Consider the following 13,524-nt stretch of genomic DNA (forward strand, 5'->3'; position numbering starts at 1 on the left):
TAGGTGAGATGTCACAACAACTCGGTCCTTAGGGGTGACAGGACGGACTTCTCCCTTCCACGCTCAACCACACAGGTACAAGCCCACCGACGGCAAATCACACAGAAATGCCATCCATCCCGTCGGACTCACCTTTCAAACCACATTTTATCCCTTCCCACACACACGCATTTTCCTTATAATTCAGGCGGTCAGTTAAGGGTATTTCAAACAAGGGTGGCTATCCTACCAGGTTTCCAGCACGCAAAACCATGCAATTTTATAAAACAGGCCACTGGGTTGTGTTTATAAAAACTAGGACAGAAACATGCATCAAAGGGCGGAATTGAACTTGCCATCGTCAAACCCTTGCGGGAAGTCCTGGTCGGAGCACTGTCCTTCGGGTTCGGGGTCGCAGTACTGGTCCTCAGTTGCTTGGTCGCGGTCGGGAACCTCGTCGTTCACTCTGTGTCCTACGACGCAAACAAACAGACACACAATCAAGCGAAAGAACTAAAAGCTTTTACCGATAGGCTTGAATCGGAATTAATTTAGTTACGGAGTTAGGGGCAATATCTCTGGGTGGTTTCTTAATGGCATGGCTAAAACTATACTAGAAAGGGCGTGGTAAAGTTTCGGGTCAATCGGAGGTCGTTTCGCACATAAAATGACGCGCTAAAGGTGGTTTCAGGGCTCAAACGGGGTTCGAGGGCTTGTTCGTAAATATCCGGAAAGAGTGCGGACCTATTTGTAAATCCTAGAAATACCCTAAGCATGCAAAAAGGTGTCGATTATGTTTAGGTTTATGTTCCGAGGGGTTTGATTTGAATTAACGGAAAGGGTAGGGCTATTTTTGCCAAAGAGAATGGATAAAGGGGTTTCTTTGGAACAAACAGGGGAGGCCAGGGGGTTTTTCGCAAAAGGGCCTCCTTCTTCTTCCTCCCTCACAGGAAACAGAGGAGAGTGGGGGGGAAGCGCCGGCGGCCAAATCCGGCCACCTAGGGCCCGGGCGGCTCGGGTGAGAGGGGGAAGAGAGGGAGGGGACCACGGGGAACTCGTTCCCGGCCTCACCTCGGGCCGGGGTAGCGCGCGGAGGCGGGGCGACGGCGGGCTGCGGCGGCGGGTACTGGAGCTCGGCGTGGCGGCGCTAGGGCGGTGGAGGCGAGGGGCCAGGTGGCGGGGCAGGTTGTGGGGGGTGCCGGGGTGCGGCCGGGCCTATTTATAGGCGGCCGGCGGTAGGGGGAGGCGGCGGCCGGCGGGTGGCTCCACGGGCGGCCATTAATGGCGCCCGTGGCTTGCGACGGGGCTCAGCCGTGCACGTGGGGGGGCCGGGCGGCGGTGTGCGGTACAGAGGGGGGCGCGGGCGGCGAGGCGGCACAGGGGAGGCGCGGGCGGCGAGGCGGCACAGGGGAGGCGCGGGCGGCGGCGTGTGCGCCACGGCGGCCGTGCGGCCGCGCGCGTGCGCCAGCGACGGGCGGCACGGCGGGCGGCGCGGCACGTGGTGCACGCGCGGGTACGGGCGGCCGGGCACAGGCGCGCGCGAGGGGAAGGGGGGGCCGGTGGCCGGCGCGGCTGGTGCTGCCGGGCACGCGCGCGGGAGCAGGGGGGGAAAGGGGAAAAACAGGAAGGAAGGGAGGAGGAAGAAAAAGGGAGGGGAGGGAGAAAAGAAAGAAAGGAAAAGGAGAGAAAAGGGAAAAAAGAAAAAGAAATAAAGGGAAAGAAAGAAAAGAAAAAGAGGGAGGGAGAAGGGCCGGCGCCGGTCGCGGCGGTGACCGCGGCCGGTCGGCCACGCGGGGAAACGCGCGGCGCGAGGGGAACGGCGAGGGAAAAAGAAAACGCGTCGGCGCCAATCGCGGCCGCAGCCGCGACCGATCGGCCACGCGCGCGCGGGATTCGTGCGCTGCGCGAGAAATGACTTGTGCCGGCGCTATTCGCGGCGGTGACCGCGCGCGAGCGGCAGGCTTCCGAGCGACGCGGGGTGGGATGGCGATACGGTCGGGGTTAGGGCTATGGTCTGGCGACGAGTGGTTTTTAATCGAAACGTTCTAACGCGTGATTTAATTTTGGTAAGTTTTTAGGGCGTCACACAACAGCTCAAGGAGTAACAAGCAGAACACCAAGAGCAGCTCAAGGCAGAGAAGAAGGTGCACCAAGGTAGGCCCTCGCTCCCCTTGAGTACTTTCCCTCAGTAGCTCCCCATTAGATGCTGAAGTACCCTTATCACAGAGCTTAGGAAAATAACAAAACACAAAGAGGAGTTGTTTACTGACGTGAAGAATATGCTGTATCGACGTACAGATGAAGTCGAGAAGCTGCAGAAGGTGATCGGCGACACTAAATGCCAGTTCGTCGATTGCCTTCAGCAAGTCAAAACTCTGGGCGAGAAGGACGAGCGGCAGCACAAGGAACTGGAGGAGCTCCGGGGAGCCGCCCAGGAGCTGGTGGATATGGTGGATCCGCCGGGAGAAAGCGATGCGAGTCCGCGGCCCCTGCTGGAGCGTCTCCGCGAAGCCCCGAAGAAGGTGCTCAAGTTCCTGTCAGAGGCTCCGGTCGCGTGCGTGAGCAATGTGCTCGCGTACGTCAAGTCCTTCGTGCCGACCGCGCAGCTAAGCATCTTCGCGCAAGGGATGGCGGCGGACTGCCCAGACGAGCAGTTTGAAGAGTACCTGCAAGAGGCCCAACCCGTAGCAGAACAAATTGTACACAATGTACTGCAGGATTAGGGTGTATGAACCACTTAATTATTCTTTTATGTAAATGCTTCCCTTGACGTCTCTACTTGTTTGCATGTCTTAGCTGAATTGGGATCCAGGCTTACGAGACTCAAGTAGGAAACGTGTCCTTGGGTGCAACGACCCGAAGGGCAGCTAGAATTCGTCTAACAGAGTAGCCACAACTCGATCGAGCGGGTCTAGACTTGTTAGGGAAGCACGCGAGCATCGTCGCGGGGTTGCTGTGCATAGGGCGAAAAGGGGACTACCCCGAGTTCGAGGCCTCGGAGTGTAGTCGAGAATGCTCCTTCTGTGAGCGTGCTCCACAGGCTAGGTAGGACCCGGACAAACGGATCAAGCTTGCGAGGAGCAGGTGCGGGCAGCGCCGCGAGTTTGCCGTTCTTTTGGCAAAAACAAGACTGTTCTGAGTGCAGCCGCTCAGATTGTAGTCGATGAAGCTCTGTATGCGAGCCGTTCCAACGTACTAGGTGTAGGCCAGTCGAACGGATCGACTGCGTTGGAAAAGGTGCGACTGCTGTCGCGTGCGACCATCGAAAGTCGCGGCGGAACCCGAAAGGAGATGACCGTGGCCGTGGCCCCCACGTCATGGGCGACAAGAAGTCGATTTGGTTGTATACGTGTTTGCACGCGACACCTGCCATCATGTATAACCCGAGTGATGTGGCTCGCGGCCTTTAGATACGTTCGGGGAAAGAAAATCTTCGGAGCCCCCGGGGAATTAGCGATCACCGGGTCTCGAGTTAAGGGTAGAACTTGCGCAGGTTTTGAACGTTCCAGGAGTTCGGGACCTCGCGACCATCGGGGAATTGTAGTCGATAAGACCCTGGCCTTGTGACCTGCTTGACGACGAACGGGCCCTCCCACCTTGAATTGAGCTTATGTAGGCCGGACTCGTCCTGAATGCGACGCAAAACCAAATCGCCGACGCTGAATGACCGCTCCCTGACGCTGCGATCATGGTATCGCCGGATCCCCTGCAGGTACCGGGCTGACTGAACAAGGGCGGTACAGCGAGCTTCTTCCACGGAGTCGAGCTCTAACTGCCGCGCCTCGTCTGCCTCGCCTTCATTGTATATTTCAACCCTTGGGGACTTCCACATGATATCGGCTGGTAGGATAGCTTCGGATCCATACACGAGGAAGAAAGGTGTTTGTCCTGTGGCTTTGGACGGTTGAGTCCGGAGCCCCCAGACGACATGTGGTAACTCGTGCACCCATTTTCCTCTCTTCTTGCTATTCTCATCATAGAGTCTCTTCTTGAGGCCGTCGATGATCAAGCCGTTCGCCCGTTCGACTTGTCTGTTAGCTCTGGGGTGTGCAACCGAGACATATTTGACTTCGATGCAAGCATTCTCGCAGAACTCCCAGAACAGGTTTGCCATGAAGTTTGATCCCAAGTCCGTGATAATGGAATTGGGGAAGCCAAAACGATGCAGAATATCTAAGATGAAGTCGACGACCCGATCTGGTGTGAGCTTGGCTATCGGCTTGTACTCGATCCACTTGGTAAACTTGTCGATAGCCACCAGAACATGGGTGAAACCGCCTGGTGCTGTCGTGAAAGGCCCAATCATGTCAAGACTCCAACAGGCGAAAGGCCAGGACGGCGGTATGGTGATGAGGCTGTGAGCTGGAACGTGCATCTGTTTGCCGAAGAATTGACAGTTTTGGCACCTGCGCACGAGATCCTCCGCGTCGGTCACCGCGGTGGGCCACCAGAAGCCGGCTCGGTAGGCTTTCCCCACCAGCGTTCTTGAAGCCGCATGATTACCGCAGATGCCGTCGTGGATCTCCCGCAGTATGGCGTAACCATCTTCCTTGGTGACGCACTTCATGAGAACCCCTGACCGGGCGCCTCGCCGATAGAGCTTGTCGTTGACCAGGACGAAACCCTTGCTTCTTCGCAAGATGCGAGCTGCGTGAGCGCTCCTGGCGTTGACTCCCGCTGGCAACCGTTGATCTCGTATGAAGTCGATAAAAGCCCCTCGCCAGTCTTCCTCCAGCACCATAACCTCTCGATCGGGTTGTTGGGGACCCGCGTCGATGGCTACTTGCGGAGAAGACTTGATCGATGGCTGGTTGAGCTCCTGGACGAAGACTCCCGGCGGGACTTGGGCGCGCGTGGACCCCAGTTTAGACAGGATGTCCGCGCCGACGTTGTGCTCCCGCAATACATGATGAACTTCCAGGCCGGAGAACTTGCTTTCCAACTTGCGCACTTCCTGCACGTAAGCGTCCATTGTTTCCTTGTTGCAATCCCATTCCTTGTTGACCTGCTGAACAACAAGAAGAGAGTCGCCATATACAAGTAGTCGCTTGATCCCTAGTGATATCGCCAAACGAAGCCCGTGAAGCAAAGCTTCGTACTCGGCTTCATTGTTGGATACCGCCCACAGGATCTGAAGGACGTACTTCAACTGCTCACCTCGTGGGGAAATAAGCAGAACCCCAGCGCCACCGCTGTTGAGCTTGAGGGACCCGTCGAAATACATGGTCCAATGCTCTGGCTTGTCCACTGGAGTTGGGACCTGATTCTCTCTCCACTCAGCCATGAAGTCGACTAGAGCCTGTGATTTGATTGCAGTGCGTGGCTTAAAGTCTATTGACAAAGCCCCCAGTTCCACTGCCCACTTGGATATGCATCCCGTGGCATCTTGATTATGCAGAATATCCGCCAGCGGAAAGTCCGTGATCACAGTGATATTGTACTCGTCGAAGTAATGGCGCAGCTTTCTGGATGTGATCAAGATAGCGTACAAAAGCTTTTGAACAGCGGGATACCGTACCTTGGATTCGGAGAGGACCTCGCTGACGAAGTAGACAGGCCTCTGCACTCCAAACGCATGGCCTTCTTCGCCTCGCTCGACTACAATAGCACTGCTGACGACATGAGTTGTTGCCGCAATGTAAAGTAGTAGATCCTCCCCTAGCAACGGTGCTATGAGGATTGGAGGTGACTACAGATGATGTTTCAGATCTTGTAAAGCTCGCTCGGCCTCCTCCGTCCATTGGAACTTATCCTGTCGTTTCAAGAGCTTGAAGAAGGGTAGTCCTCTCTCCCCGAGCCGGGAGATGAACCTGTTCAGAGCCGCCATGCAACCTGTTAACTTTTGCACATCCTTGACTGTGGCCGGAGCCTCCATATCAGTGATGGCCGTGATCTTCACAGGGTTGGCTTCAATGCCTCGGTTGCTGACGATAAACCCGAGCAATTTCCCTGAAGGTACGCCGAAGACGCATTTGGTGGGATTGAGTTTCCACCGGAATCTGCGCAGACTACTGAATGTTTCCTCCAAATCCGCGATCAAGTTATCGGACTCCCTGGTCTTGACGACCACGTCATCCACATAGGCCTCGACATTTCGATGCAGCTGATCCGCGAAACACATCTGGATTGCACGCTGATAAGTCGCACCTGCATTTTTCAACCCGAAGGACATTGTTTTGTAGGCGTAGGTTCCGTACGGGGTGATGAATGCAGTCTTGATTTGGTCCTCCTCTTTGAGCGCAATCTGATGATACCCTGAGTAACAATCAAGAAAACAAAGAAGGACACACCCGGTCGTCGAATCGACGACTTGGTCAATGCGTGGCAGCCCAAAATGATCTTTTGGGCAGTGCTTGTTGAGATCGGTGTAGTCGACACACATTCTCCATTCATTATTCTTTTTCTTTACAAGGACGGGATTCGCTACCCACTCTGGATGGATTACTTCTTTAATGAATCCAGCCGCGAGAAGTTTAGCGATCTCCCATTTAATGGCCTCACGCTTGTCATGGGCAAACCTCCGGAGGCGTTGCTTCTTAGGCGTGGCCTGCGGGTGTACATTTAAAGCATGCTCGATCAACTCCCTAGGCACCCCTGGCATATCCGCTGGTTTCCATGCGAATATATCTCGGTTAGCCCGAAGAAAGCTGACGAGCGCGAGTTCCTATTTATCACCCAAGCCCGCGCCGATGATGGCGGTCTTGGATGAATCTCCCTCCTGGAGCTGGATCATCTTGAGGGCCACATCGTCAGTCGACTGGATGCTCGACTTGTTGGCCTTCTTGGAAGGGATCTCCAGCCCGGTCTGGGAGAGCTGCTGCGCGGCCGCGAGTACTTCTCCCGAAGCATCTGGCACGCGAGTAGTCGAAGCATACTGGATCGCCTCCTGATTGCAGTCATACGACTTCTTCAAATCGCCACGGAGGGTGAGCACTCCACCGAGTCCTGGCATCTTGAGAAGCAGATAGACATAATGCGGCACCGCCATGAACTTGGCAAGTGCCGGACGACCCAGTATTGCATGGTAGGAAGAATCAAAAGTAGCCACTTCGAACTTGATGAACTCAGTACGATAATTCTCCCGCGTGCCGAAGGTGACTGGGAGGACCACCGTACCAAGCGGGTGCGCCGCATTACCTGGAACGATGCCGTAGAAGGGAGACTTGCTGGGGACCAGCATCTCCTTGAAGTTCAGGCCCATCTTCTTCAAAGTATTGACGAAGATGAGATTGAGCCCACTCCCGCCATCGATGAGGACCTTGGTAAGCTTGACCTCTGCCACCACCGGGTCCAAGACCAAGGGGAATTTGCCCGGTTCGGAAAAGCTCGTCCACTGGTCATCACGAGAGAACGAGATGGGGACCTCCGACCAACGGAGTGGTCGTGGTACCGCCGGCTCGATGGACAAAATCTCTCGGAGGAGCAGCTTCTGATCCCGCCTGGAACAAAAATCCTCGTCTCCCCCGAAGATGACGTTTACCACTTTGGACGCATCCTGAAATTTTGGGTTGCGCCCATGATCCTCCTGATCATCGTCTTCGGGTTCCTTGTCGGCAGGCTTCTTATTCTTCTTGCCACCACCAGAGTTGCTGAACGTCCTCCGAAGGTGGTAGCAGTCAATGGCAGCGTGGTTGGCGCCCGGGTGCCACGGGCATTTCTTCTGCAGGAGCTTCTCGAACTCCTCCTGAGTTGTCGACTTCTTGCCCCGCGAAGGACGATCGATAGCCGCGATGACATCATCTGGCTTTCGTTTCCGGGGTGGCCCGGAAAAGTCCCGCTGGCCTTTGTCGCTGCGGTTGTCGCTTGGGCGCCGCAGATTGCTATCATGGCGCCGCGGGAACCGCTCCCGCATCTTCTCCTCCTGCTCGGATCAATCGTGCATCATGTCACGAAGGCCCGCAACAGTTTTCGGCCTGTTCCGCCCGAAATCTCTGTATATGCTCGGGTCGGTGATGCCGTTGTAGAAGCAGTCGATGATGTCCTCCTCCGAGATGTTCGCGATGGTGGCGCGGACGTCGAAGAAGCGACGCGTGTAGGACCGTAGGAGCTCGTTACGTTCTTGCTTGCACTGGGCAAGATCGTGCCGAGTACCTGCACGGGTAATTGCTCCCTGGAAATTGTCGATGAAGACCTTCTTAAGTCGTTCCCAGGAGTCGATGGAGTTGCTGCCGAGGCTCTCCAGCCAAGTGAGCGGCGCAGGGTCCAAAGCCATCGGGAAGTAAATGACTTTGGTGATATTCGAGCCCCCCGCGACATCAATGGCCGTGGAGTAGCAACGGAGCCACTGCTGGGGAGCCTGCTTGCCGTCGTACTTGGTGATGCCGATCGGCTTGAAGCCCTCCGGGTACTTGTAGCTGCTGAAACGAGCAGAGAAAGTAGGAAATCGATCGCTACAATCAGTACCTTCAGCTTCGACTTCTTCGCGAGTCTTGCGCCTGGAGGAGATCACGGTGCGCGCGTCGCGACCATCATTAATGTGCTGGCGCAGGTCCTCCGGAGGAGGTCGTCGACTGGCCTGTCGCGGACGACCCCCTTGCGGTGGCTGTTGCCTCCCGCCAGGGGCCTGGCTTGTGCGTGCGTTGTCGTTGCTGATCTGATTTTGAGGACGACCACCGATCGTTCGACTGCGGACCTGGCTCCGGCTCTCGTCCACGCGCTCCTCCCGGATGATGGACGCCGGATTATGCTGATCCAACTGGATCCAAGCCCTCTGCGCAAAGAGGAGTGCTTGACGTACCTCCAGGTCGTGGCTGCACTCGAGGATGGCCGTGACCCTAGCAATGTTGGCCACCGGGGTCCTGAAGCCCCGCTCGCTAACGGCAGCAAACTCGGGGTCGAGCTCGCGATGCATAGATCGCCTTCGCTCGTTGGCTCTCCTCCGCCGGATTGTTCGGGCCCTGTTCCTGGCCCTCCGCGCCTCACGATCGGCGTCACTCTCGTTACCGGCGTTGGCCGTGATCTCATCGTCGGAGATCACGTCAAAGTTGTCGATGGGGAGATTCCCACCGTCCTCGCCTTCTTCGGCCATCAACACCTGGTGGGAGGAAAGCTCGTGAGAACTTTCGTCGACTAACTCCGTCGACTCCTCCGCCGCGGTGGCCAATGGCCTGCCCTCCTGGAAAGGCAATGGCTCGAGGTGAGCCACGAGCCGGCTCTCTGCCTCGAGTAGATTGGAGAGCTTCATGCCCTTCCAATGCACGATGTGTCCCTTCGACGAGGAGGTGATCACCAAATTACCGGGATCAAAACAACCCGCGGCCTCCCGACACGCGGTGGCTTCAAGGTTTCCGTCCCGGAGCAGCAGATCCAGATCCTTCTCTAACATGAAGAGGGATCCAGATGCGTTGGCCTCCTGAAGATCAGTGGCCGGTTCGCACAAGCCGGGTTGAGTCCGACCCAGCGAATCCCTGAATTGGAACGAGTCCAAACCAGGGGAAATTGTCGCGACACCAGAAGAAGTCGAGCTTGGAACAGATTCCATCTCGACCTGTGCCGCGGAAGCGTGGAGCGGCAAGTTGTCGAGCTCGTCGACGAACTTGTCGAGGCCGCTGCGAGGATCCGCAGCGACAGTTTTTGGCGTCATGTCGACGAGGAATCGCCGAAAGTTGCCCGCACCGTCTGCGACGCAAACCCACGAGCCAAAAACAAACGTCGTACCCTGAGAGGGTACTGACCTGATGAAACTAAAAGATGCCATCGAGCTCGCCGGCGGATCTTCGACGCGCTCCCCTACCTGGCGCGCCAGTTGTCGGTGTTTAACCGGCTGCCCACCGAGGGATATATCCAAGGTGGTAAGTTTTGGGTGAGAGAACGCCGAGATCAGGAACTCGAAGGTGCAAAGAACACAAGACTTTAGACAGGTTCGGGCCGCGCGGAGCGTAACACCCTACGTCCTGTATGGTGGTTTGTATTCTCTTTGGGGCAGAATGACCTAATGATCTTCTGTTTTGAGGGGGGTCCCTGACCTCCCTTATATATCCAAGAGGTCAGAGTTACAAAGATGCTAACCAACCCCCTCCGAGGGATCACACCAGAGCTGATCTCGAATAGATGCTCTCCATGTCGGTTAGCTCTATCTCCTATTTAAACGGGATAAATAAGAGATAAACGAAATGAATAAGAGATAAGACGGGCTTAATCTCTTAAACTTCGTGACATGCCCAGCCCGGTGGCCCCGGGTCTGACAGTCTTTGCCGAGCGCCGAAAACGACACTAGGCAAAGACCCTCTTTGCCGAGTGCCTGAAAAAAAACACTCGGCAAAATACTTAACACTCGGCAAAGATCTTTTTTCCGGTAGTGATGCCACTGCGGGTGCCATGACCATGGGGATGAGACTGTGGAACGTCGGGTGTACAAAGGGGCGTACACAGACGAGCTCTGCAAAAAAGAGGTCAGTGACACCAGGCTGCTCTGATGGTCGAAAGCAACATCCTCTCCTAATCACGATGCTTCCCCTGGTATATGGTATCCAGGGTGTTTGGAGGATAAGCTATTTACATATTTACACATGTTGTTATGTGCGCTAGAAAATTATGCACCACAATGCATAGACTAGTTTGTAGACTGCAGAATTGGTGAGTAGACTAGTGTGGTCGCAAATAACTGAGGTTTTTTTGGTTCGCTTCATTTTCGAAGATAGTGTCTTTTTGCATGTGCATATATGTCATTATTTCTTAGTAGAAATCTATCTCTGCAATATCCCATCTAATTGAAGTTTTTCTAGTCACGCATCAAAGTATTTGTGATCAGTTTGTTTGGCTTCCGATAATTGTGGCTTCATGGTTCATTAGGTTTTTATCCGGCCAGGCATGGTAGATTTTGCTATCAGGCTTGTGTGGTTGCAAATAACTGATGTTGTTATGGTTTGCTCTCTTCATTTTGCAAAAATCTTACTTTGCTAGAATATAATTGAAGTTCTTCTGGTCTCACATTGGGAATATTTGTGATCAGGCTACACTCACTTCATTTGGTCTACAAAACTGCAGGGTTGACCGTACCATTTAGGTGATTGCTGTACACATTTTTTTTGTTTTCCTGATTCCATTGCAGGCTACAAATGCCATTGTGTAGGAGGTCAAAATCTAGCTGAAATAATGACGACAACGGACAAGACTTTTTTCAAGCGGATAGAGAATAAATTTAGATTTATTATTCAATTTGTATTCCTTAATTACATGGTGTGATTGGAAATATTGTACTGCCACTACCTTGGAACAATTGTTGCGTTGCCCGCGTACTAGTCCACACATGAATTGCTTTTAATCCAATGTACCATCATTGTCTTCAAACAGCGAAAATATATTGTTAGGCATTTAAGGCACATGTACGATGTATCTCATATTCTCATTGCAAAATCATCATTTGCAAATACCAAGGCGCCAGACTAAAATATAAATCAAAACTACTGTAGCTTATGTCACGTAATAGAGTAATAGAAATCCTAAAATTATTCTTTTTACACCCATTGCTACGGTAGGTTGGTTTTGAACAGATCACCGTATGTTTCACGTAATTTTGTTTGACCAAGCTTCAAATCCGGTTGAGAGACCCAGATAGCACGATTTCCAAAAAAGCAGATTTGCAAGCTCCTTTAAGAAAAAACCGGCAGAGGGACACTCGGGAACGCGGGGCAGCGGGGCGGATGTGCGATCGAAAAACCGCTGCTGCGTGCGCGGGAGGAGGCGTGGGGAAAACCGGTCGTGGGCTAGCGAGCGGCGCGCGAGGCGCTGGTGGTCGGGCCCGCCGCATGTTGGTGGTCGTAGCGTGTAGAGTGGGTCTGAGCCGTTTCTCTGGGCTAGGTCATTACAATCGAACACCACACGGCGTGCAGACGAGCCAACGACCGCAGTTCAGGCACACCTCCGCTCTTCCCTTCGGCCTCAAGGTGTGCCTACCCATCTTCCGCAGATGCATCCGAGCTTCCAGTCGCCGAAACCGTAGCCAAGGGCCGCCGCTGCCACCGCGATCTCCATGGCATGCCTCCCCGCGAGAGGCGGGCCCCCCTCCTGCGCAAGCTCAAGCCGCTCCCCGATGAGCGCTGCATCCCTACACCTTCTCCGCTGCCTGCACTGCAGGTCGAGCCGCAGATTGAGCAGCATGTCGTGTGCCACCTCGTCACCACCTTGAGCCATCGAATCGACCACCAGCGCCACTAAATCGAGCTCGTCGACCACCAGCGCCGCTGAATCAAGCTCGTGCACCGTCGAATCGAGCGTCAGTGCCATCAAATCGAGCATTGCAGCTATCAAAATCGGAGCGAAGAGGAGGCAATGGTGTGCCGACCGGTTCGGAGCAAAGAGGAGGCAATGAAGCCGGGATCTGGCGCGCCGCCGGCCATGACAATCCGTGGCAGCAACCACCTTGACGGGTGCCGGCCGGGGAGTCACTGGCAAGTGCATTTGCGGGTGCACCGGCCGCCTCAACAGGCTCTGGCTGGAGAGCTACTGGCCGGAGAGAGTGTGTGTGAGAGAGAGCCCCTGGAGAGAGTGTGTGTGTGTCAGCGAGATGCGCACAGAGGAGAGACGCAAGGCAGAGAGATGCTTCTGGTGTGATACAGAGAATCAAGAAGAACAAATATATCGGGAATAAAAGGGAAAACTAGCAAAGGAAAGAAATAAGATCTGACAGGTGGATCCTACGTATCAGAAAAAGTAGGGGCTGAGATTAGAGAGTATTGCTAGAGTTGACGGTAGAAATCACAACCCTAGGAGGAGCCCCTACTTAAAAAAGTAGGGACTTCAAATAGAAATTATTACTAGAGTTGCTCCATGCATGACACACAGACAATCTTTATCCGGAAAAGTTGCATCAGAACCCTTTAATTACCTTGCAAAAGAAAGCAATCCACTCTAACAATGAAGGCAGCTAGGTAAATTACCTTGAGCACTAATCTGTTCTAGAATTCTGAGTGGGGCCTGTATTTTGGAAGGAGGGGAATAAAAGAACAACTAATGTAGTATACATACATATTTCAATCTCTATATTTTATCTTTTGTTGCTAAGCACAAAAGCCAACTTCTAAAAATGAAAGATAAAAAATTGATTTATGCAAGGGATTTGCATCATTAAAAAAATCGATCGACTACTGCAATGTAAAATGGAAAGTGGTGACACACAAAACATCAATTCAAGGATATGAGAAATGCGATAAACATGGGGACATGGTATGCTAAAGGAAAGCGAGAGGGAGAGGTGCTACATGTTTGACGGTGGCTGGGAGATAGAGAATATTAGTGTTGTAATTTCGGACAGGAGTTATATCGTCACAACAACTCTATTTATTGATAATTTTAGTGCTATACTTTGTATAAAACAATGATTACTAATTACTATTGCATGCTATACAGTACTTGTAGCATTAAAGGCAAGTTGTATAAGATGCAACAAGTTATATATTAAAGCACACATAGGTATTTGGTTCTAACAGCTATAATACACTTCGGAAATATTGGATCCAATTCGTTCCGTTTTTCAACGTCCCGTCTACTTCTACCACCAGCCTTGGCGCCCAAAGCATCACCGCTGCTGATGCCATGCTAACTTGA

This window comes from Panicum hallii, chromosome 6 (genome assembly GCF_002211085.1).
Source record: "Panicum hallii strain FIL2 chromosome 6, PHallii_v3.1, whole genome shotgun sequence".
Classification (NCBI taxonomy): Eukaryota; Viridiplantae; Streptophyta; class Magnoliopsida; order Poales; family Poaceae; genus Panicum; species Panicum hallii.